Genomic DNA, 26242 nt, shown 5'->3' with positions numbered 1-26242 from the left:
TAAAATATATTTTAAAAATACTTATTTCATCTTTATCAAAACACATTTTCAGGAATTGCCTAATCAACATTCTACACCAAAAAAAACAAAACAAAAACAAAACAAAAACAAAAAAAACCCAAAAACAAAACCATAGATTTAAAGTCAACACCAACATAATTTTTATACTCAATGAGAAAAGTATTGTAGCTGGAAATAACATCAATAAGAAAGATGAATATCTAATTTTTCTGTCTCATCACTCCTTCTTATCAATGGGATCATTATAATGGTTTCTAGGTACTATAACATTTACATTTACACTGAGTGACATAAAATTCTGATTTAGGGTCCTGGCCAGTGTGGCTCAGTTGGTCAGAACGTTGTCCTATATATTGAAGGGCTGCGGGCTCGATTACCACTTAGGAACATACTTAGGTTGCAGTTTCAGTCCCAGGTTAGGGCATATATGGAAGGTAACAAGTTGATGCTCTCTCTCACATTGATGTGAAGCACAGTCACCTCCATCTTGTGTAAAAACTGCTGTTTGAAATTTTAATCCTGCTATTTGGCTTCTTTAAATGCTTGATTGCTTACATAATAAGGAAAAATAAGACTACTCCCATTCCAGAGAGGCCATAAACTATGCCCCAGACAGTGTTGTCAGTGTTGGCACCAGGCCAGGCCTTGAAATAACGGTCTCACAGCTCCGTCCCAGCACACAGGACTTTTTTTCTCAGAAGGCCCTGACGTCTCATTCCAAATTTGGAAGACAAAAAGCTGAAAAAATATATAAATAGGGAAGACTTCCACCATTTTGGGGCCCAGAATTTGACAGAGATATTCCACTCTAAGCCCACTACTGCTAGCATAATAAAGACTCCAAATTAATTTGGCTTATTGATTAAGGTGTCTCATGTCAGCTCACTGATTTACAATATAACAGACGTTTCTCTCTTTCTCCCTCTTTCTCTAAAAATCAGTAAGTGTATCCTCAGAAGAGGATTAAAAAAAAAATTCATATTTATGACCCAGGGACCTAACTAAAGCAAAGGGTAGCAGAAAAGACTTTTAGAACTTGTTCTTCATAGGTATCATAACTTGTATGTGTTCAGAAACACATTTGGAACTGGGAACTAGTTAGCCTGAGCTAAGTTGTGATGTAGCAGCACAACTGCAAAATTTCAAGTCTTTACAGGAAAGGTTTATTTCTTCCTATTTACATGTCATTTATAGGTCAGCTGCAGCCATGCTCTGTATCCTCTTCATCAAGGCTGAAGAAGCAACTCCCACATGAAGGATGGCAGAACCTTGAGATAGTTCTGAATGCCTCATGGTACATCTCAAGTACCATGAGATGACTCATGGTACTTGCACTCACATTTTATTGGTCCAAGTCTTACCTCCTGTTTTAGGATTTGCTGGCTCTTGGCCATTATGCATTGAACTGTTCTCAGAACTGAATCTTCAAAAAATTATTATTGGAAGATATTAGGGAATACTTCTCATCCTGAACACTCAAACTACCACTTATACTGTTTCCCCAAGTAATCCTTCTTCTCTGGACATCTGCTCATTTTATACTTACCAAAGCATAAGTGGCCTTACAAAAAATTACAGGGTAAAAAGTCAGCACAGCAAAAATATTATTTGAGGTCAAAGTCCTAAGAAGAGAATACCAGCTTTTCTCAGCTATCTCCATCATGTCAGAGAAAAAATACTAATAAAAATAACAGGCTCCTTCTCTATGTCAGTCCTGGATGCCAAATACTTTTCATCCACTCTCAGTAACTCTCCTGTTATTCAGTGTACAGGCAGGGAAAATAGGGCTTAGATGGCTTATTAAATCTATTTGACAGATTTTTTTCACTGCACTTTACCCTTGATTTACTAAAAATCAATGAATAAACTAAGCAATAAATCAAGTTTTTTAAGGCATGGTACATAACTTACGGCATACAACACTAACTTATAGAGGTTAATAATCTGGGATTCATGAACAGTTTTAGCACATTCTTTAAACCCCAGAAAATAAAAAGTGCTGGGTATACATGCATTATATTTTCCTAGGGAAATATTCAATAGCTTTCATCACATTATCAAAAGGTATCCTTGTGACTTTATATTTCTAAAATGATTGTTACCAGCACAGGTTTAGAAATATCCATGGTTATAAAAGCTGTACAACATATTTAATATAAAAAGATCACATGACATTTGATTTTGATGGGAGCATGTGCCATGGATTCTTGACAAGACCATTTTGATACTACCACTTAGTAATTTTACCAGTGCTAATTTTCTAAGATTTGCCAGCCACTGTTTTATTCATCACTTTGTTTCTGACCCTTGCTCACATGTTTTCAAAGGAAGTTTTGGTAATGTCATAATTCATATTTTAACAGGAAAAATAATATTTGGAAATACAGCTCCCATGACTGCTAACAGGTACTGGTTGTCAGCAGAGAGCAGACCTTAAATAACAATTAAAAAATTATGTTGAGTAAACTCTTACTGGGTTACCAGAGACTTAAATAACAGTACACGTCCTCAACAGCAATTTCCTATCAAAACAACAACTTCTGTACTGAGTTGAGTTATGCTAAAGAATTGGCCAAAGCAGGTGGAATAGCTTTGGCTAAAAATTTCCTGAAGTACCCTATTAGATTGCTGGTAGGAATGTAAAATGGTGTCACTGCTATTGATAATGGTATGGAAGTTTCTCAAGAAATTAAAAATAGAATTACCATATGATCCCGTAATTCCAATCCTGGGTATTTACCCAAAGGAATTTAACGCAGGTATTTGAACAGATATCTGTATGCACATTGTTTATAATATCCAAAAGGTGAAAGCAACCCAGATAAATGGATAAACTAATGTGGGATATTCATGCAAAGGGATATTACTCAGCCTTAAAAAGTATAGAAGTTCTGACACATGGTACAACATGGATGAATCATGAAGACATTATGCTAGGTGAAATAATCCAGACACAAAAGGACAAATACTGTATGCTTCTACTTATCTGAGGTACCTAGAGTAGTCAAATTTACAGAGACAGAAGTAGAAGGGTGGTTGCCAGGGTCCATAAGGAGGAGGGCAAGGAGAATTAATGTTTAATTCATACAGAGTTTCAGTTTGGAAGATGAAAAAGTTTTGGAGATGCAAGGTGGCTGTCAACGCAGGAGCTGATCCCTGGTGGTCAGTATGCTCCCACAGGGGGAGTGCCACTCAGCCAAAAGCCTGGCTAATGGCTGTGGAGTGCAGAGGTGGTGGTGGGAGCCTCTCCCTAAGCCAGCAGTTGGACATCCCCCAAGGGCTCCTGGACTGTGAGAGGGTGCAGGCTGGGCTGAGGGCAACCCCCACTCCCCCAGTGCATGAATGTTGTGCACTGGGCCTCCAGTGAATGCATAAATAAGTGGAACTACAAATCAACGTTTCCCTCTCTCTTCCTTCCTTTCTCTATTAATGAATAAATGTTTTTAAAAATGGTAAGTTGTATGTATATTTTACTACAATAAGAAAGTTCCTGTATTATCAGCTATGATGATTTTTATAACATGCAGGCATTAATATTATGCTACTTTGTGCTTGGGTTTCATCTTCCTTATGAAATCTTTCCTAGTCTACTAGACAGAATTGTCACTTTAATATGGATACTTCTATACTTATGCATACATATATTATTGAACAGCATTATTCTATGCTTGTTTGTATTGATTCTGTATAATTATTTTTGTGGGGACTCTATCACTTTCATTACTGTAGTCTAATATCATGGGCCACAAAAACCACTCATATTGTTTACTGGGCTTATTGTTTTAGTTAAGGCTTGAGTTCTCCATCATATCCATCAAGAACATAGTGGATAGTGCTAACAAGCTGCCTGTAGGTAACCACCCTCATGTCAGTTCTTTGGTGTTACTATATTTTTCTCAAAGATAACCCAAAGTAATCCAAATGATTTGCAGACCGGAGTTCCCTATCTGTTCAGCAGCCAGCTGAAGAGAAAGACTGTACAAAGTTCAACATTCCCAAAAGAAAACCTCTTAGTTTACCTCAAATAAAGACACACACCACCATCCCCAGGCTGCTAATGGTACTCTAGAGGCCTGGGCCATTATTAGGTTCTGTCCTCCTGGTGCCAAGTTGTACATTAGGATTAGGAATAGAGGCAGCAGGCGGCAGCGTAATTCTTTCAAAACACCGCTAATGGGCTAGCCTGGTTGCACAGAATTACTGCACCTGCCACCTACCTAATTTACTGGCCATTATCTGCCTAATCACAGATATTTCGTGGTCAAGAACCTTAAGCAGAATTTTTTAAAAATCCCATCCCTCCAGAATGGCAATGTTTATGCAGACCTTTACATATCAGGGTGCCCATCATTCTACTTGCTTTGGGCATCCACAATAAGTATTGGTTTCAGTTATGCTCATTCATTGTCACAGGAGGAAGGAACAGCTGACAGTAATGGAGGATCTACTGCCAGGCCCCAGGTTCTTCAGCATTTGATTGAGGTGTGGTCATCTGCACACACCCTCACGGTGAGTGCTCGGGAGACCACCATGCGCAACTCTCCCTAGCTCAGCCTTCAGAGACGTCCCCTGGGGAACTTGAAATTAGCCATGCAAATTAGCACTTTATTTTTAAACATTTACCAGTACACCACTACATATAACCTGTGGTTTTTAAAAAATATATATATTGTTATTGATTTCAGAGAGGAAAGAAGGGAGGGAGGGAGAGAGAAAGGAAGCGAGGGAGGGAGGGAGAGAAGCATCAATGATGAGAGAGAATTATTGATCAGCCTACAACTGGGCATGTACCTTTGACCAGAATCAAACTGGGGACCCTTCAGTCTGCAGGCTGACACTCTATCCACTGAGCCAAACCCGCTAGGGTAAATTATGTCTTTAAATGGATTGTGTGGCCTAGCCTTATTAGAAATATAGCCTATACATAAATATAGGAGCATCATCAAATAACACAATTATTAAGATTATTTTTCTCTCAAATATATTTGAGATATGATACAAAGTGGAGGAATAGGAGTCCTGGTGGCTTAACAAACCATATTTGAGGTCCAGAAAGAGTGTCATATTCATGGTACATTATAATTAACAAAGAAATGAGTGTCAGAAAGCTGGAGCTCCAGCCTACTTTTTCAGCGGATCACGTGATTTGGTGTCTCAGGTCTTCACTTTCTCAACGCAGGGAAGATACTTCTGTGCCCAACTTACCTCATGGGATTTTGTGGAAATCAAGAAAGAAAACCCTACTTTAAAAGACACACAAAATGGGATAAAGTCTGAAGAGAGAATACAGGAACTATTTCACTCTGAAACACTAAAAACAACAGAAAAGGGACTTTTTTTTTTTTTTTTTTTTTTTTTAGTAATAACTCCCCAAGAGCGGTGAGAAAAAGGGATAGCAGCAACAGAAATTGGACTGAAAACCAGCCATAAAAAGACACCTGGGTCATAAGTGAGTCCACGCCTGTCAAAAGACAATTAAGTGGAAGTTTAAGAAATTCAAAGGACAGTTTAAAATGTCACCTGATATTGAATTGGGATGAAAAAGCTTCTTTTCCCCAAATCTCAAGCTTTCTTTTTCATACCAGTGTTTCTCTCTCCCCCATATAGTATAAAATCAATAAAAACATATCCTCAGGTGAGGATTGGTGGGGTATGTGGGGGGCAATCATTACAAAATAAGCAATCCTAAAATATCCATTTGTCAAATAAGAGAAAGCAAGAAAACAAAAGTGCTGGGACACTCTGCTTCATTCAGAGTGTCTACCTTTCTGCTGTGTCTGGGTCTGCACTGTGATGAGGAGTAAACACTAATACATGCATTCAATTCAGCACATATTGATCCACCATCTAAAGAGCACAATAATCCTACTGTCACTTCTGGAACATCTCCTGCTTGTGCTGTAATGAGTTGCCAATAACTCAAATTATCTAGTGAACTAAAGACTTAATGGACTGAATCTCACTGCCAATAAACATATCCACATTAATAAAAAAAAAGGACTGAGGGAAAAATTCATCTTCTGACCATATGCATAAATTTTGAAAAACTGATAATAATAATAATAAGAAGAATACAAAATTATATTTCTTCTCTACATAAAAATAAAACCATAAGTATGATTAATGCTAAGCTCTTCATTTGAAACCATTTGATGTACTTAAAAGATAAAGCAAATAAGTTCTGTAATGTTATTTTAAACCAAGATTTTCAGTGTATAAGAGAAGAGATACAAATATCAAATCCAATATTAACCCTCCATAAAGTTAACTTGGAGAAAACAATATAAACTCCTTAATTAAAATTATATATATTTACTACCATATCCCTTGAAAAACAACCAATACGACTGTGCACCACTAATGCCCATATTGTAGTATCTAAATTCCATTTTCTACTAAAGGAAATCAGAGCTCCTGGAATGGATGATCTTAGACTTCACATTAAATGAGCAAGAGGAGCTTGGGACAGCCTGTTGTACCAAGAAGCAGGTCAAAGAAATTAAGGGGACAAGGATGCTTTGGAATATTCTGTATCTTGATCTGGGTACTGATTATATAGGAACTAGAAAGTGCACAAAATTCATGCACAGGGGTGGTCCCTCAGCCCAGCCTGCACCCTCTTGCAATCCGGGACCCCTTGGGGGATATCTGACTGCCAGTTTAGCCCCAATCCCACCACAGGAGCCAGCAGTCCCAGATTGGGATCTGGCCGAAACCGGCAGTTGGACATCCCCCAAGGGGTCCCAGATTGGAGAGGGTACAGGCTGGGATCCCCTCCCCCGTGCATGAATTTCGTGCACCCAGGCCTCTAGTATAAAAATAAAAGTGTTTGTAAGCGAAAAAAGAAAAATATATTTCCCTTTTCCCTACTACTTATATATGAAATCTTTGATATTAACAATATTCTCCTTTTTCCACTTAATTACTTCTTCATTTCTACTTTTACTGGATATGTACTTATTTTTCAGAGCTAGTCTAAATTTATTTTTCAAGTGTAGTCTAAATTTTCTGAGGTTTAGGTGACTAATTTTTCTAAAATCCTACTCACCAGATTGAGAAAGACAATCCAGTGCACAGTCTTTACCTCTGGACACGTTTTCCTGGTCCCTTATTCCCATTCTTTTCAACTGGGCGAGAAGGAAACTTCAAAGCCTCCTCACTCTTCTTTCCTGGAGAGAAGAGCCAGCTTTGGCCCTTCAGCTGTGAGAACTGGGTGTCTCTTACACAGAAGAGAGACACCTGAGAGACAGAGCAGGAGGGGCGGCCAGAGAGGAAGGCAGGGACAGGTAAAATGGCTTCTGCACTGCTAGTTCTCCTTGGATATTCTCTCCTTCTCCACCACCTGGGGGAGATGTTTCACGATCTGCCGCCTTGCCATGCTGGGGTTCCATATTCTTTCTCCTCTTCAGTTTTTGTGGAACCATGTTATACTTGCAGACTAGTGAGATGATTTTCTGAATTTTCCTTTCTCACCACATTTCTATCTGTCTTATGTGTCAACAGGCTCCCAAGCACTCCTGACTTTGGTTCCATTTTTGCCATCCTGTCTAACCTTTCTCAGGAAGTTAAGTGAAGTGGAATGCGAAGCTGATAACAGGCACTCCGAGGAAAAAAGATAAAGAGGCTTTCTGAAAGCATCTCTGAGTATACGTGCAACAAACTAATTCCCACGACGAAATAATAATAAAAATAAATGCCATTTGTCAAAGAAACGAGATACCAATCACCTGCTTTTTCCTTTTAAAAGAGGATTTTTAGTTTCTCAAACAGTCAAGTCACCACCCAGCAAATGTGTGGAAACAAATTTCCAGTTACTTTATTTCCATGAACTTAAACCTGATAGTCAAAGGACTCACGTACATTTCATCTTTGCTTGTGGTCAAGTATCAAGGGATCCTAGACACTACTGACCTAAGAGATTCCATGAGATAGGGCAAAGGAATGCAGCCAGAAGGACAGTCAACTGAAATAATCATCCAGCCCAGCCGGCCTGTTTTCTTGTTCGCTTCGACATTAAAAATGGATATCCTGGGGCCTGAAACCCGCTTAAGTAACAGCCACGACCTGTTTGAAGTTAAATGGGTTGTTGGTATAAGAACTGCTGTTCTGAGATGGAGTCTGTTTTCCCCATCTGTGAACAATGATCAAATAGTAAATGTTTGAGTTTAGCTAATGCAGACAGAGAAATGCTTTGCCTCATAAGGACCCCCTCATAATTTGAAATGCTGTCATGACTAATGCTCTTGGTTACAAAGTTTGATCCAGTACCAAATTTACAGGAACATTACTGTAAGTAGTTCAGTTCCAAATAATATACAGTGATCAAAACGGGAAGGAGAAGATACATCTGATTCTGATGGAGAGACTTCTCAATGTCAAAAGCCTGCATATGTAAATGGCACAGTGTATTGCCAGAATGAGTCCAGAATGAGTAAAGGAATAGGAAATTGACTCAAAATCCCTGCAAGTGTAATTCACAAAGAAGCCAACTCAATGAATCTTCCTCACCTTGCTAGGACTAAAATAATCACGTCAGGCAATGGAAGCGTTAGTCATGACATTTCAGACTCTGAGATGACAACCTCAAGGTCTGGAAAGAATGATTCATACTCTGTTACCATCAAATCAGATTTCCCAACTAAGAACAATGGGCCATCTGATTTTGGAATAGTCCGCCTTCTTCATGGGCAAATCTGGCAGGTGTCAGCTTAACTTCAGAAAACCAGCAATCTCAAAGTATATCCATTTCACATAAAATAATAAAATACCAAAAGAGAATAAAGACCAACAGCATTATGTGTGAAGTGACTTCACTTTAAGAGAGAAGAAATTGATGCTTAAAGCAGGAATCATTTTGTTGTTGACAATATTACAGATAGGGACATTTTCTGGGTGCCCAACTTATATGCCAATTCATTCTAAGAGGGGCCAAAAATCTCTTCCAGAAATATACTTAACCCTCCAATTCAATATCAACCTGCTTTTCTCTCCCTTTGTCCTCTCCACCGGAAAGCAGGAATCCTGACCACAAAAGCCTACAGATGCCAGGGCAGTAACATAAATCTGTAAGGCTGATTGGGTTAGATACTTAAGGAATGCAAACTCCAATTGTGACCAGATGTTTAATTTTCCAAAAGAAGCCAGGTACTGACTCTATGTGAAGTTTCCATAGAGTTCAGCAATGTTGGCAACTAATTCAATTTTCAAAAAGAAAATGTTTACAGGTTTAAAAAAAAATTATAGTCTAAAATGTACCCTATGGGCCACTAATTTGCAAGCTCTGCTCTAAATGTAATTTTAAATAATGCTGTAGTAAACAGAAAGCTTCTCACATAATAATAATTACACTTAATCATTGAGCCTCGGTTTCTGCCCTACCACGAGGGAACAGCTCTTGCAAGGGGAGGGTGGGAGTGGGGGGATACCTGGGGAGCATTTCCCAAATTACAGACGTGTGAACTGTCTCCACCACTACCATCAGCCCTGTATCCCAGAAAAATAATAGTTTGGAGTAGAGAATACACAGCTTCCAAAAGCTCCTCAAGAGCTGTGGTGACACACGCTCCTGGAAAGCTTTGTGTAACTGGGAGGGATGCATCCAAAGTGTAGATTCTGAAGTCACTGAGCCTAAGATGTTAAATAGCATATGCGATGTGGCTCTGAAAATAGGAACTGCAGATATCAGAGGAGCCTAGAGTACCCATAGCAAGTATTGCTGTTACCAAATTAGTTATTTCAGCCTCATGGGCAAAAAGAAAACAAGCAACTGTCTACCTGTTCACTGTGGAAGATTATAAAAACAGATGCATTTAAAAAAAAAAAAGGAATGAGTATCTGCATGATGTGGGCTTGTGTGCTTCTGTGTATATAACTAAAGCACTCTCAGGTGTGCAGGTTCATTACTCAAGAAGGGGAGGAGAGTGTCTTCCTTCCACATGCAGGTAGAAAAAGGTTAACCTATCCTATGGTGTGTGTTTTGTTTGTTTGTTTGTTTGTTTTTTGTTTTGTTTTTAAATAAATTTTTATTGTTCATATTATTACAAATGTTCCTTCCCCCCCACCCCACGATTGCTCTCCTCCACCAGGTTCCCACCCCACCCTCTGCCCTTTCCCCACTCCCCATTGTCCTCATCCATAGGTGCACAGTTTATGTTCAGTCTCTTTCCACATCCCCCTCTCCCCTTTTCCCCAAACTGTTTTTATTGCGTTTTTTACAGAGTGGAAGAGAGAGGGATAGAGTTAGAAACATCAATGAGAGAGAGAAATTGATCAGCTGCCTCCTACACACCCCCTACTGGGGATGTGCTTGCATCATCCCTTGCCCTTGACCGGAATCGAACCTGGGACCCTTCAGTCCACAGGCCAATGCTCTATCCACTGAGCCAAACCAGTCAGGGCCCTTTGGTGTGTTTTTCTACTTCCTATCCTTAAAAAAATTACAGCAGATTTTTTTTTTTAATAAGATGGCTAAGCATAGCCAGGATTACTATGTTTTTTAGTTTTTATATACCTGTGATTAGGTAATGTTTTGCCAATCTCTTGCTGTTAGTAAACAATGCCTAGTCTAAGCCTTGCTTTTGATTTTACGCTGGCGCCCTCCTAACTCACCTTGTAAGTGGGATCCGTCTTCTAGGTTGGCTTTCAGGTCAAAGCTGCTCGAAGTGGCTTATCCTCAGATGCCTGCAGCCTTTTCCTGGGAACTCTATTGACCCTGCTGGGCTTATCTGGTAAAATTACAGGAGTGGCTCCTTCATTTCCTTCTCTTGTTGTATTGCAGAGAGGGGCAGAAGCTAAAAAGAAAAGAAAACAGTCATGTAGTGCATCTCCACAGAACTTTCCCGAATCTCTCAGGGGGACTGCCCATGGCCAGTCAGAAACTGCCTTCCAATTTATGTCCCGAGGAGGAAGTCCATGAGGGAGGGCATCTCAGCTTGTTGCCTCCTTTGCTCAATCTTATGTGATTTCAAAGACATACCCATTGCATGCCTCAGCAATAAGCAGCATACATCATTCACATCTGACTCAGAGTTTGGAGTAAAAAAATGCTCAATTTATATGCCAATACATTCTAAGAGGGGCCAAGAATCTCTTCCAGAAATATACTTAACCCTCCAATTCAATATGAACCTGTTTTTAAAAACAAGAAGTATGACGTGGTTTCATCGCACATCACAACTGTGTTCAATACCAGGGCCTTGATAAAGACTCACTAATAGCCTCTAATGAGTCCTAACAGAGTAGAACTGTCACCAGACTCCTAGAACAGTCCTGTCGCAGAAAGCTAATTATACTACCAAAGAACAGCTTTCCACTTCACACAGTTTCTCAAAAGGCAAGGGAACAATATTTTTTACGCGAAGATCAAATATGTTCACTTCAAGGTAAAAAGAAGGGTGGGAAGAGATCAACCAAAGTCCTTATATGCATGACCCATGGACACAGACAATAGGGAGATGAAGGCCTGGGGTGGTGGCTGGGGTGGGTAGGAGGGGACAATGGGGGGACAAGGACACATATGTAATACTTTCAACAATAAAGGTTTTTTGTTTTTGTTTTTTAAAGGAAAAGGAGAAAAACCTGACAAGCAATGCAGATGGAAGCTAGCTCAGTTACTCCCGGGTCCTGAAATGTGACGGCAGTTTTTTCCTCGAGCCTCTCCAGCAGGTGTATTTCTTCACAAGGCAGCTTTCAAAATTACAACCTGGGCCTGATTATTTTTCAAGCCTGCTCTTTCACCGTCTGACTTTTCCTCTTTTTACTTATGGAGAAGGAAAAAGTAACTATACACACATATATCCTGAAAGATTATGACTCAATAAAAGTGCAAAAGATTTATGTCTACCCAACACCCTATGCTGGGAATGTTCCTTTAAGCACCATTTTTCTGCCAAAAAAAGAAAGAAAATGTTTGTTCTAAACCCCCTCCACCTCTTAAAAATTTTTTTTCTTTTTTTATCTCTACTATGTTGTAAGACAAGTCCATGTGTCTTGTAGGCCCTAAATAAAATTTAACTGGTGGCTATGATGATGACATAGAAGAACTAAGGTTAGGGTCCATCAAGATTATTTTTGTATGCTCAGCATTAGATCTGTTTATTTTCTGCAAACACTACTCAATCTATGCTCTTTAATCCCGTATAATTACAGACAGAACAAACATGAGTGGTCAACTACTGAAACTCCCCTATCCACTTTTTTCCTTGCTCTTTCCTATAATGTATTCTGCCAAGTTTTGGAAAAGGAGAGAATATTAAACAATAAAAGAAAAGAAAAATTATGTAAACAGCTCCCCTGTGCTAAGCTGCATTTTGTTTATCCTACCTCCACCCCATTCCCCTATCCTAATCTTATTCTCCATAACTTCTTACCATTGTACATTGACAAGTGAGAAGGTAAAGAGAATAGAAAACCATGGGGTAAGATCAAGGCTACCTACCTTTCCACCTCTGTTTCCCCCAGTCCAGCAGCAGAGCAGAGGGGGAAGGGCAAGGTGAGTACCAGTACGGCTAGCCATACCTAAGGAATTCCCCTTCTTCCCCATCACACACTCTGTGTGTCCCATCTCCAGCCTCAGTAAGCCAGACATTGGCCCAGGAAGCAGTTCCCCACTTCAGTCATCCTCTCCTTGTAGTCTTTGCCTACAGACCCCTCAAAATCCAGCTCAACTCCACAACTCTCAGCTCCTCCCTTGATCTTCCCAGCTCCATAGGGGCATCTTCTCATGGCATCTGGTACTTTGGTCAATTCTATTGATGCAAGGTGGTCCTGGTCGTATGCGTTGCTTACACTTCTCGTCTCCCCTACCAGACTGTGTGGACTCTGGGAGGCAGACCTTACTTCCCTGCACAGGGTAAGTGTGAGAGTTAAAATGTGAAATTTACAAGGCTTTTATTTATGCCCACTTAGCAAGAAATGGATCTATTATTATCCATTTTTGCCAGAAGTGTGTATTTTCACACAGTGTGTATGCAATGCCAAGGAATAAGGAAGTGCTTTGGCTTGTTCCGAGACTATAATTAACATTCATATGGACCTTCTGTGCAACTTTCAAAAAGACAACCATGATAAAGTGGAGTGCCTTCCATAGCCTTCAGGGAGGCTGACTACTCTGTATAAAAAATTACCACCCCATCAATATATGGTTCAGATATAATCAATCATCCCTGATAGCTACTGAAGGCAGAAATATTAGTATTTGTTCTCATTCAGCTTGTACCACTTGAATAGAGCAGAAAGATTTATATCATCACATTCAAATTCCCAATTTCCAAGTGACTAATATATTGTTTTATTTAAAAACCAGGACATTTACCAAGTGGCAAACTAACCTTTATTTCAACTAAGAAACTGTACAGGGTCTTGCTTTACCGTGCACATAAACTGCGTGTGGGCAGAAGTCCAAAGGTACTAAGCTTATAAAGTTCAAGTTTGATTACACGTTGTGACAACACGCACTGAAGATAAACTCTTAAAGGTCTCACTAAGAACTAAACCCAGAGAAGGGGAGAGGTTGTTTTCTTTTAAAACTACAGCCAACACTGATATTTAAACAAAAATTATACCTGGCTTTTATCAACATACATAAAAAGAATCATGTTCTAATTTAACAATATCTTTTACAGATCAAAAAGGCCCCCGGCATCCTCCTTCTTAGCTATCAATAGACTGAAAGTTGGAAAGGTTGACTTGAACAAAGTCTTCTATGCCAGCAAGTACTTTGATAGGAATATCTGCAAAATCTCATTGGGGAGTTTAGAGATCTGGCAAGGAAGGGCTCCTTCTGAATGGCTCATTCAGGAAGCAATGATCCATTATCTTTGCAACAGACTTTTTCCTGTAAGTCCTGTGACTCATCCTCCCACAGCCTGAATTTTGCCCATTCTGCACCAGATTCTTGTCCAGCATCTCCCCACACATTCCACTCATTTCTTATTCAAGCCCCTCTGAACACATGCTGTATGTGTCCTGTGCAGCTACTAAGTTAATGCATAGAGTATAAAAGAAAAACCGGGTAAAACAAACTTCACCATTCTGTAAAATACTAAAGGAAGATTCTTAAAATGGTGAAGTCAGTAAAGACAACCAGGATAACCAGAGACTAGTGTAACAAAGTTGGCAGTGTACATAAGCAAAGTCCATTTCCCAATACAAACAAGAGACCAGACACTTTTGGCTCTTTTCTATTCGTTATGTGGCCCATGACTTGGATTCAATGCTTACTTTATTTCCACAAAGGATTGGTCTTAATTTAGGGTAAAACATCCTAAATTGCTTTCCCAGAAAACTATAACACATGCTATAAGACATGCTATAAGACCCTTCTTCATCATCTTGTTTACTTTGCCTATATATCCACTAAATACCTTGGTGAAAAGATGATTATTTTGCTCTTTTTCACGGGCAGCAATGCTTAAACAAATAATTGCTTTTTCTCTTTCTACCTGTGATATTGCCAAGTACTCTGGGTGTGTCTACAGGGTCTAAATTGTTGGAGAATAGTTTTCGTGCTATAGTTTTTGTGTTTCCAACAAGTTTATGGAAACAGGTTATGCTGGGGTAACTTCCTGAAGATGAAAAACACAAACTGCAGGCACTTTCACCTGGCAACTACTGTGCCTTTCTTGTCAACTGCTGTGCCTTGCTCTCAATTGGAGAGCAGATTTTCTTTTTTTAATACATTTTATTGATTTTCCACAGAGAGGAAGGAAGAGAGATAGAGAGCTAGAAACATCAATGAGTGAGAAACATTGACCAGCTACCTCCTGCACACCCCCTGATGGGGATGTGCCCACAACCAATGTACATGCCCTTGATCGGAATCGAACCCAGGACCTTTCAGTCCGCAGACCAACACTCTATCCACCGAGCCGAACCGGTTTTGGTTGAAGAGCAGACTTTTAACTTGGAAATTTATCTAATCTCTTAGTGCTACCATACATCAAACAAGTTAAAATTCACTAGGTAAAATAACATAGAGTTTTCATATCTGCCATTAAGTATTGATTGATTTGTCTACTCCACAATAAGTCAGCTGTTATATACAAACATTAAAACCAAACACTAAGAAAGTCATAGAGATGTAACAATCAACGAAAACAAAGGTCTTCCTTTTGTTTTTGTTGATTGTTACATTTAGAATTTAGCCACAGATAATAATATAAATACACAAATAACCATTTTAAGCTACAAAAGCAGAAAACATGCTATGGATGTTCATGACATGAAAATATTAATTCTAGCTTAAAATCTGTGAATTGGGTAGGAAGCAGTTCAGAGAAAGTTGCTGAAAAGAGTAGGCCTTTGAGATCTGAGTAGATTCAAGCAAATACTAGGAAAGCAGAAATGGATGGAGGAGATTTCAAACAGTGAGGAAAAATATATGAAAATCAAGCGATAGGAAAGTTAAATAAACGAGGCATGCGGCCACAAGTTCAACATGCTTGGTGTAGACGGCAGTGACAGTATCCAGAGTCTAGGGTACAAAAAAAAAAAAAAAAGAGAGAGAGAGAGGGGGAAAGAAAGGCAGAGATGAGGTTTGGAAAAATATGGAAGACCTTACATGCTGGTGAGAGACCAGATTTCATTGGCTGGGCTGTAAAGTCATGTGGTTGTGTTTCAGGAAGGCAGATCTAGGAGAACAAATTGGAAGGAAAAGAACCCAGAGGCAAGAGAGGACCTCAGATAGAAGCAGCTCAAAACGGAGGGCAGAGCAGGTACCTAGGAGAGGGGGCACCCATGAGGGGCAACTGAGGATCTTCCATTTGACAGGGCAGACTGTGAGCCTCTCTGGTCTCAAATATTTCTTATCTTACCAAAATAATGGGAAATAAAGCACATCTGTTACTCAGAAACCTGACTGAAGTAATATAAAATATGGTCAACATACTAACAAATGAAAATAATTTACTCAATACGAAATAATAGTTTTTTACTCTATTTCTATGATCCAGGCATTTTTCCCTGATTTTTTTGTTTTGCTTATATTTGACTTGGTTCAATTTGTCCTGTTTTTCTCTAAGGGTAGAGAAAATATTTTATTTATCTAAATCCCAAAAGCTGAACACAAAAAAAAAGGACATGATACCTATTAAGAATCCAAAGAAAATTTTTTTCCAAATTAAACAATTTTGTTAATACTGACAAAAATTCAGATGACTGATTATACAGAATTCTGATTATAGATTTCTTAAAAGAGTCTACAATTTTATTATTCCCTTGACAATTTTGTCTTATATAGCCAAAGAAAAAAATATTACAGAAACCACTTGGTTTATTATTCAGTTGAAAAAAATTGTATTAAAAGAAAAACACCATTAGCTCTAGATAGAGCACTAGAAACACGCCTAGCACATATCTTAATCTTCTCTAAGTAGTATGCCATAAAGCAAGAGTCAGCAAGCTTTTCCTGTGAAGGTCTAGTTGAATAAATATTTTAGTTTTTGTGGGCCATGCAGTCTACCAAATGATGCAACTGCTCAGTTCTGCTACTGTGCAGGAAAGTAGCCATAGTCAATAAGTAAATGAATGAGTATGGCTGTGCTCCAATAAAACTTTATTTACCAAAGAGTGGTGGCCTCAATTGGCCCTTGGACTTTCCTTTGCTGACCTCTGTCCTAGCAGATAGCCCAGCTGTGGCAACTTGGTGTGGTTAATTGCTCTTCAGTCCTTAATGTGCATAACTCTGATGAAGTGTGTGTGTGTGGGGGGGGGGGGGGGGGATTACTTTGAGAAAATGGGGGACAATGGAAATCTCTATTGCTAGTGGACTGATATAAGGGGAAACCAAATGAAGAAGTTTGAAGGAAGTGACGAATTCAAGGAGACAAGAGAAGTTTGGGGTAAATTAAAAAGAGAATGTGGAGGTTGTGATGTCTTACATCACTGCCATGAGAATCCAACATATATTCTCAATGGAAACATGGAAATGTGACTCAGAAAACCATTTCAGGAAGTGGTTTTACAGACACCAGAAATCTATTTAGCCCCAAAGGCTCAATAATTGGGGGAAGGAAATTACTGAGGAAAGCTTAACTTATTAAATAAAAATATACTTAAGAAATGCAGGCATTTGGACAAAAAATTCATGTGAGAGAAAGCCAGGGAATTTGTGGAAGTCTAAGATCATACTTTCTTCATGAATTCTGATGATCACACCTATATGCTTGATAGAGCAGGGGAGAAGTAAGTACTATTATCATCAAAGCTGACCAATCTATACTTAAATCTATAAAAGAGTAATGACAAAAACTATCTTTACTTAGTGACATCAGCTTAACAATGCTACCATTAAGTTACCACTGAAAGCGATTCATTGTCTCTGTGGCCTTGTACTTTACCTCTCTGTGCCTTGGGTTCTGCATGAGTAAAATGCAGCTTTTTCATGAGGTGCCTGACGATTAAGCAAGTTAATATATGTAAAATGTGCAGAACGGTCCCAGCACACAGGAAGCACTCAAATGTGCCATGTTATTGCTGTTCCCCTGAGTCTTTCCTCCCAGCCAGCTTTATTGAATACTTTTCCTTTGTCCTTTTAAGCTTTTCTCCTTCTAGGTTTCTCCACAGTGGCCCTGTCTCATTCTCAATGTTTCAGCCTACCATTTGCCAGAGACTGCTAAATCTCCCTCTCCAATTCTGACTTCTTTTTCAGACTATATTTTTGTTTACTGGCCATTTCTATTAGAAGATAGCACGGACATCTGAAACTCAGTCAGTCTACAAATCAAGCCCATTACCTTTCACCCTTGCCTCTTTCCTCTCCTTGTCTCCTGTTTGAGTTCATCACACCCTATCTATCCTTAAACCAAGCTAGAAACTACTATTACCTTTACGCATTCCATTTTTAACCATCCCATTCAACTCACCCCAAGTCCTCTCACTTATTTCTCCCAAATATATTTCTTAGATATGGCTTACTTTTTGCATCTCAGCTACCTCTGGCTTAGATTACTGATAATAGGCCCCCGATTTATCTGCTTCCGATTGTTCTCTTGTCCAAGCCATCTTTCCTTATCATCAGAATCATTTTTCTTAAAACATATTTCATTGTGTTATTCTCTATTCTCAATTATTCTCTACTACCTGGAGGAAAGGGGACTATGGGCCTGTTGGTGAGCTTCAGAGCCCCAGGAACCCTCTGAACGTTTATACAAAAAACTGTGTATGGCCAAAACTGGTTTGGCTCAGTGGATAGAGCGGACTGAAAGGTCCCAGGTTCAATTCCAGTCAAGGGCACGTACCTTGGATGGGGGCACATCCCCAGTAGGGGGTGTGCAGGAGGCAGCTGATCAATGTTTCTCTCTCATCAATGTTTCTAACTCTCTATCTCTCTTCCTTTCTCTCTGTAAAAAAATCAATAGTATATATATTAAAAAAACAACAACAACTGTGTATGTCCTTAAGATTTGGTGAAGGAACACTGAGAGGACAATCTTAAAACTGCGCAGCAGGGTACAACCTGCACTCTTGAATTGCATCTCAATCCCTCTTGACTTCCACCATTTCAGATACAATGAACATGGTATTTTCCTCCAAACGAGTACACTGGATGCTATTTCATCTCTCTGAGCCTTTGTTTGTGCTGCTCCTTCTAGCTGGAATGCTCTTTTCTGCCTGGAGAGTTCTTTAAATCCTGGGTCAGGTCTCACATGTCACCTCTGGGAAGCCATACCCAAGTGTACAGCTATGTGTGGACAACAAAAGATACTAAATAGATTTCTGGTGTCTGCATATCATAACACTGGCCTGGAATTTCTTAGATTCAAAACTTCACACTGTACAAAATAAATAGCCTTAAATATTTAGACACAGATAGTGTTTACTTAAGTCTAGGGACATCCTTATTGCTGTCCCTGAATTTTTCATGAAGTCAAAAGTAAAGACCCTGGAGCCTAAATACCTAGGTTTGAATCCTGGCTCAGCCAAGTACCAGTAATGGGACTCTGGACAAGTTACAGAGCTTCTCAGTACCCGCTTCATGATCTGTAAAGATGGAGAGAGTAACAGTACTACCTTTTAGGATTATTCTGAGGACTACATGAGTTTCTATTTACAATACTTAAAACTATGTAAGTACTTGCTATTATAATTATTTATTGAAATCAATAGCCAGGATTAGAGGTTCCAAGAGATAATCACAAAGCGAAACCATCAGACCCTGAGATTTAAATCTCAAGCTTTAGTTAACTAAGTTAATTAGCCAGAGAATATGAACAAAGATGGCACTTTTCACTAATGTTTTTATCAATTTAAAAGTGATTCAAGCCTATCTGATAAAATTCTCCTATTAGCCACCAATAGTTAAAAAAATATCAGCTCAGAATATTTCCAAGGCACACCACAGGGTATATTTTAAAAAATTCCTTTGAATAGAAAGAAACTGGAGATGCCTGGGAAGAAAATCAATGAGCTACCTCATTGCCTACCACGTGCCCAATATGGAGGGGAAATGCTAAATCTGGGAAGATAAAGATGCTTAATGACTCAGCTTTCAAACAAACCAACTTGTTTGCCAGGGAAATGGGATATTGGGCATTTAGCACCACCCACCCAGTCAAAAAAAGAAGCTGTGAAACACAGATCCTAACATCACGGAACCTAAGAAGTACATGATGTAGAGATGCAGTTGACTTTCATCTGAGTGTTAGGATTATGCGATATTTTTGGCAATGGCTCTGTGGAAAATTTACAACCAAAAAACAGTCATTTTGACTATGCAACCAAAAAACCAGCCATTTTGACCCATACCACAAACACTGCAGTGGTTTAACAGTATTCTTTGTTTCGCAACTGCCAAAAGGGTCAATTTAGTCTTTATTAATATATGTACTTAATAATCAGATCTTAAGTTAAAACACTTGAATTCATATTTAAAAGGAAGGAAAGAGAATAAAGCTCTAATTTCTTATCCTAGTATTAAAGGGCCTCCATAATCTAACCCCAGTTAACTTCCCAACTTTATCTTTCAGGCAAGGCTTTTTGAAATCTTCAACCAAATAGAACTTCTTGCAATTCTCTTTAACATACCCACTCTGCCTCCTCTGTGGGTTTCCTGTGGCTTTTGTTGTTAATCTCCAAAGCTGAAATCCCCCTTCCTTTAAGGCCCCATGTGGACGACATGGAATCCTTTCCTATCAATGGCTCCGCTAGCAGTAATTCTCCAGCTTAACTTCCATGATCTTCGCTCAGCACCTCGTGGACTTTCCTCAGCCCATTTTGATCAGAGATTTTGACGTGTGTGTCTTTTCTTTCCAAGACCTGACTCTCTCTGAAGGCAATATCAATACCAGCTCTCCTTTGCAAGCCCGGCTGCACCACAGGCAGATCTGCACTTGGCAGGACTCACACTTCACTGACGTGTGCTGAAGTGTGCTAAAACTCATTGTGACTGATCACTGAAACCTATTGGACAGGAGCATGCACCCAGACAAGCTTAGCTGAAGAAAGGCTTCAGTAAAAATGACATGCAACAAGACTTGTTTTCTTGTAAAGCAAGTTGAGAAATGAGAATTTTCATGCTACTCCTAGGGCAAGGCAACCACCGCTTACATTTACCATCCGGTGATTTGCCAACAACTGCTGACAGCGGTGCATTAAAAGCTTCCCTCCCACTCAGGGAACTGATAATACACTTCCAAGTTAGAGAAATCATAAGATAATTGGTCCTGTGTTTCCCCCATTACAGTCTCAAAACACTCCTCACCTCTGGGATTTGATAAGAGTTCCCAAGACCTGTGTGTAGAGTGATAACTTCCATCACCACGTCTACTGTGTCTTTAACTCTAAATACCCAAGGACCAAAATGCAAAAATTAGCCCTGGCCAGTGGTGTTCAGTGGTTAGAGCATCAACCCTCAAATCAAAGGGTCTTGGGTTCGAGTCTGGTCAAGGGCATGTACTGGGTTGAAGTACCCCCTCCTCCATTTTGACGTTTGCCAGAGGCAAGTAATTGATGTGGCTCTCTCACATCTATGTTTCTCTCTCTCCTCTCTCCTCCCCACACCCTTCCAGTCTCTTGAAAATCAATGGAAGAAACATCCTCCATTGAAGTTTAACAAAACAAAACAAAACACAAAAGAAGTGAAAATCAGAGAATCTGGTTAATATCAGAGCCCACAAAAGCCAAGAGAGGGAAAGAGGAACAAAAAACCCTCCTAAATCCTTGCATCCTGATATTGCTTTCAGAAGTTTGCTTCTCCTAATAGGCTACTTAGATGGCACGAAATGAAGTGTTTACTAGATCCCAATGGAGAGGCTGACTTCACTCAGGGGTGAAGCTCAGGGCTGTGCTGATCAGCATGTTCTCCCCAGACCACTGGGCAGCTGCTCACAGTTTATAGTCCTATGTTCTCAGATCGCATTTCTCTGCCTGCTTGGTTGACAAACTGTTAGATCAATGAGTTTTAATATGCACTCCTCCACACAAGTAATTTTCTTAAGCCCTAAATCTTGAAAGAATAGATGACCAGATCCTAAACCCAGATGAAAGAACACTCATAAAGATGTCTTAACTCGGCACCCTGCTAACGGGAAATTTTCCGGTGAGTGCTCTACCTTTTATATCGATGACAACTGGAACATCCAGTCTCCAATATCACATTGCTGGAGTCTCTTGCATTACTGGTAAGAATCCTTGGGGCAGGGAGCAGGAGACCCTAAATGTTTTAACTTACTCATTTTTAAAGTAACTACTTATGTTCTTGTAAAGTGCAAATATACCTCCCAAATGCAAATGGAGGTCAAAATAATGTTAATAACTTCTTAAATTGGGTAAATATTGTTAGTGGCACTGCCATAAATTACAGTGTTTTGAAATGATAAAATAGACCCGAAGCAAGTAAAAGATTGGTATAATATGTATTTTTTTTTTTTTTTAGAAAAAGATGAACTGAATACTGACCTAATTTCTCTTTGTCAGTCTCTTTTACCTCCTATGCTACTTGAATGAAATTATTCCAAATGGCCCCATTTCTTAGGCCTCTGCTGTATCAATTCAGCTAGATTTCTATTTGGGGTTCACAGAGAATTACTTGTTTGCTCATTTAGACCCCCTCACCCCCCAGAAATTTTGACAACTAAATCAGGCTTATTAGCATTCTTGTGACTAAAGCTTCCGGTATTTAGATGGTATTGGCAGTAAAATCGGAATAAATTTTAAAACATTGACACAGTGAACAATGCCATCCATTACAATTCAAAATTGTTCTCCTGGAAATTTAATTTGATGTCATACACTGATTAAAAAGTGGATGGGGGAAACGGGTAGGAGATGCTATCACACAAGGGCAATTTCCTTGAAATTGAGTGCTTCCTTTGCACAAATGGAAGCCTGTGGTATCATAGAGAGAGCTTGGTCCTTAGAATTAAACAGGCTTAGTTTAAATCTCAGCACGGAGGTTTTCTGGCTATGAAATGCTGGACAGTTTACTCAGCCTATCTAATCCTCAATTTCTTCTCTGAAAAGGGGATTTGGCTAATAAATCTAGTTCAAGATGCTTTGGAGATTGTTTGGTACAGCACATACCACAATACAGGAAGGTGCCCAGGAGATAATTATATGAAACGGTTTTGTAACTCACAGGTTTTCAAAATTATTCTTTAGTCCTTGAACATACACATATAGTATATACAAATTTACAGACATTACTGCAATGTTTGGCTGCCAATGCACAGGTTTTCTGATACAGACCAATTAATATTAGGTTAAAATATTTCTTTTTAAAAACTGAGATTTATGGGTTAGTCTAACACCACTACACAAACTACAAATCTGTCGTCACAGGGAGAAATTACATACAAAAGTTATTGAAATGTTCAAGTCAAATAGTCAACTTTTTGGGCCCGTACAAAGACCATAAATTTAAAATTTCAGAGCACCAAAACTATACATCCGAAACTAATACAAAATAATACTAAATGTAAACTGTCATTGAAAAAATAAATTTTTTTTAAAGCAACAAAACTAATAGGCAGCTGTTGTACCGTGAGTGGCTAAGAGCCCAGTGTCTGGAAATTCCTTCTCTGTCATGCTCTAGCTGTGTGACCAACCTCGGGAGAGTTATGCCTTTTCTTTGTGTCTCTCCGTTTCCATATCTGAGAAATGGGGCTACTAAGAGTTATAATAAGAACTGAACAAGAATAGCTGGTACGCAGGAGGTCCCCAAAGTTAGCTTTTATCATTGTTAAAGCAGCTTTACCCAACAGTCACGCTGCTTTTATTTCTGGATTCAGATTATTCACAGTCATGCTTGTGATTCTCCCTGTACATCCTCTTCCCCACAAAAAGAAAATAAAAGATTTTCCTGGATAAGAGAGCCAAAATGAACAATTTCTTTGGAAGCATTCACTGCCTGCTTCCTGTCCTACTGAGTGTAGACCTGACCTAAGCTTACCCCCATCCCAGCTGCAGGGCCCTATCATAGTTTCCCTTACAGTGCAGTCTTCAAACACGCCCCCCTCAGGGAGCAGAGGGAAGTTCTGGGCACTAACCCATCTCTGGATCAGCCACTGTGTTATTACGGGTCTTGCCTAACACCCTCAATTTTATTTGGCAGCTATAGTAGGACACGAGTTCTCAGCACAGAGCAGATTCTCCGGATAATTAAATTAATGACTTCATGACACTGCCAAGGGATAAAGCTGGGAGCCTTGATATCTGTGAAGGTCAGAATTCCATAATCAGTTGCCACTATGCTCCGCTCTCATAGTCAACTTCCCTCCTAAACTACAGGCCTATTTCAGAATCCACTCAAACACCACCTGAATGCCTATGCTGTGTCTGGAGCTGAGGGTTCAGAGTCCAGAAATATGAGCAATACTACAATAACTTGAAAAACACTCCTCCCTCCTTCCCTTGGTTTTAATGGGTCTTTAAACATTTTGAATAAACTTTACTGAAACCTATAAAACAATTTAGGATCCATATTTAAATTCTCATACATTGCTGGTGGGAAAATAAATTGGTATAACCACTTTGAAAAAAATGTCTGCTAAACCAAATAATATCTGCTAAAGGTAATAATAATACTAGGTGACCTACTAACTCTACTCCTGGATATATGCCCAAGAGCAGTGAGTGCTTATGACCATCAAAAGACAAAGCTTAGAATGTTCATAGCAGCTTTCTTCATTATAGTCCCAATCTTGAAATAACACAAATGTCCATAAAGAACAATACTCAGAAATGAAAAAGAATTAACAGCTGATGCATGTAAAAGCAATAGCGACATGGATGAATCTCAACAGAGAGATCATTGTATAACTATAATTATACAAAAGTTAAAAAACAGGTTGAATTACAGTACGGCAGCAGCAGTCAGATGGTGGTTACTGCTGGGTGTACAAACTGGGAGGCCTGGAGAATCTTCCAGTGTGCTGGAAATGCACTATGACTTCATCTGAACGTGAACACAGAAATACAAAAAATTAACTGAGTCTACATTTAAGAATTGTGTACCTCTCTGTGTTTCACCTTTTTAACAAACAAACAAAAAACCATTTACTTTAAAACAATTAGTTTCCTAGCTTTGAACCATGCATTCATTCCAATGAATGCCTAACACTATGCTATGTTAATCATTGCAAATACTGCTTACAAGGTCTTCATTGTTAAGGAGCTTGGATGCTAATGGAGAAAATCACTCCATTGGCAGCACTATTCATTTGGCAATGAATCATAAACCACCCAAGACAACTCATAAGTACTTTTCTTCAATTCTTATATTTTGCTTAAATTTACAGCTGGCCTAGGTTAAAATGTAAATTTTAACATTTGCTTGTTCCAAGTCTTCCTGTGTACTTAAATGCCAGCACTGTGTCTTATATACAGCAAGTACTTGATAACTTCCTATTTATTAGTCTATCATTCCACAGTACTGCTCTTGGCCTCAGGTTTCTTGTCCAATGTTCTTTTCTCTAGTATACTTACATATAATATATCTGGCAAAGGAGTACAGGCGGTACCTTATGTTATTCTTTCTTTCATTAACCCTTCCCAAGAGTTAAATTTGGGAAAGTAACAAGATAATCGACAGGTGCATGTCACCGAGGGAAAAATAAGAAACGTTGCTTTGACAGCTTGTGATGCATTGACAAAAACAAAACAATGAAATTTTGTGTTGAAAGGGGTCCTCATATTTCTAGTGGCTTAAACTAGCACAGGGTTCTTTTCCTCACACAAAGATGCTCAAAGGGAAGAATACTGGAGGGAAGCTGCCAACTCAGTGTCCTATCCTACTGCGGGCTGTGACCCTCCTGGCTGCAAGGGGGCTCTTCCAGCTGAAGCACAGGGTGGAGATTCCAGGAGGGCACAAAAGGCAAAGGAGAACAAGCTGGTCCTCTCTTTTCCGGGTGACTGAGCTCAACGTCTCATCATGGAGGCAAGTAAGGCTGGGAGATGGCATTTTTGTTCATATGGCATGCTATGTATTTCTGTTTTCCTCCTGTTCAGTCACGCAGTTTAGAAATTAGTTATCACTGGTCCTGTTTTCCATGGCTCTGATAGAAAAGATTCGCCTGTGAAATGGCCCATCTCCTCTGTCTGAGCCAAAGCTGTTTCTGCGTGCCTCAGGGAACTCACAGGACATGGGGGTGCCACAGGGCTGGATCTGGTGCTTGGAGAAATGTGGTCCCTGTTCGCTAACCAGCATTTGTGAACTGCTCTATCTTCTTTAAAGGAAGTGGTACTGTTTGACCGTTTGGACACTCATAAGAGAAAATGATGCTTCAGATCAAGTAATTTCAAGGGACTTACTATTCTTTTCTGCTTGTCTATGGATTCTCGTTTTCCCTGCTTAAATAATTTCCAGAACTCAAGAATAACTGAAAGATCATATTGAACATAGCAACTGGCATTCACCAGGCGGAAGTGTTAGAGTATTCACCAGGCGGAACTGTTAGCAGCCCATTCGTGGGCCATCATGAAAGCAGGCCCCCTAGGAGAGCTCCCAGAGCATCAGCTGAACATGTCACGTCTTCTTCTCTCCCCTAAATCTGGCTTCATGTAGCTCTGGTCAGCAAAAGGAGCAAAAGAACTCGCCAAAAGCCAAAAGTGGCAGAGATTTTAACTGTTTCCAAGTCTGAGCAACTATAAGTGAAGCAGCTGTAAACACACAGGAATAGGTTTTTGTGTGGTCCTAAGATTTTGATTCCTTTGTGTGAATACTAAGGAGCATGACTGCTGGATGGTGCAGTAAGAAACTTCCAATGTGGCTGCACCATTTTACATC

General features: G+C 39.4%; 1 protein-coding gene across 11 annotated transcripts in view; it reads right to left on the bottom strand.

Moving 5' to 3' along the window:
• OSBPL6 (oxysterol binding protein like 6) overlaps positions 1–26242 on the bottom strand; it is a 167527-nt gene that overhangs the window by 78935 nt on the left and 62350 nt on the right. For 10 of the 11 annotated variants that reach the window (XM_084893065.1, XM_084893067.1, XM_084893073.1 and 7 more), the window contains one exon: positions 10630–10811. The gene's annotated coding sequence lies outside the window, so the exon portion shown is untranslated. Of the gene's footprint in view, positions 1–10629; positions 10812–24314; positions 24384–26242 lie in introns of those variants that run through there. The other variant, XM_084893072.1, reaches the window with a different exon arrangement.

Source organism: Pipistrellus hanaki, assembly GCF_964339955.1.
Source record: "Pipistrellus hanaki genome assembly, chromosome: 8".
NCBI lineage: Eukaryota > Metazoa > Chordata > Mammalia > Chiroptera > Vespertilionidae > Pipistrellus > Pipistrellus hanaki.
This window is presented reverse-complemented; position numbering and strand designations above follow the sequence as displayed.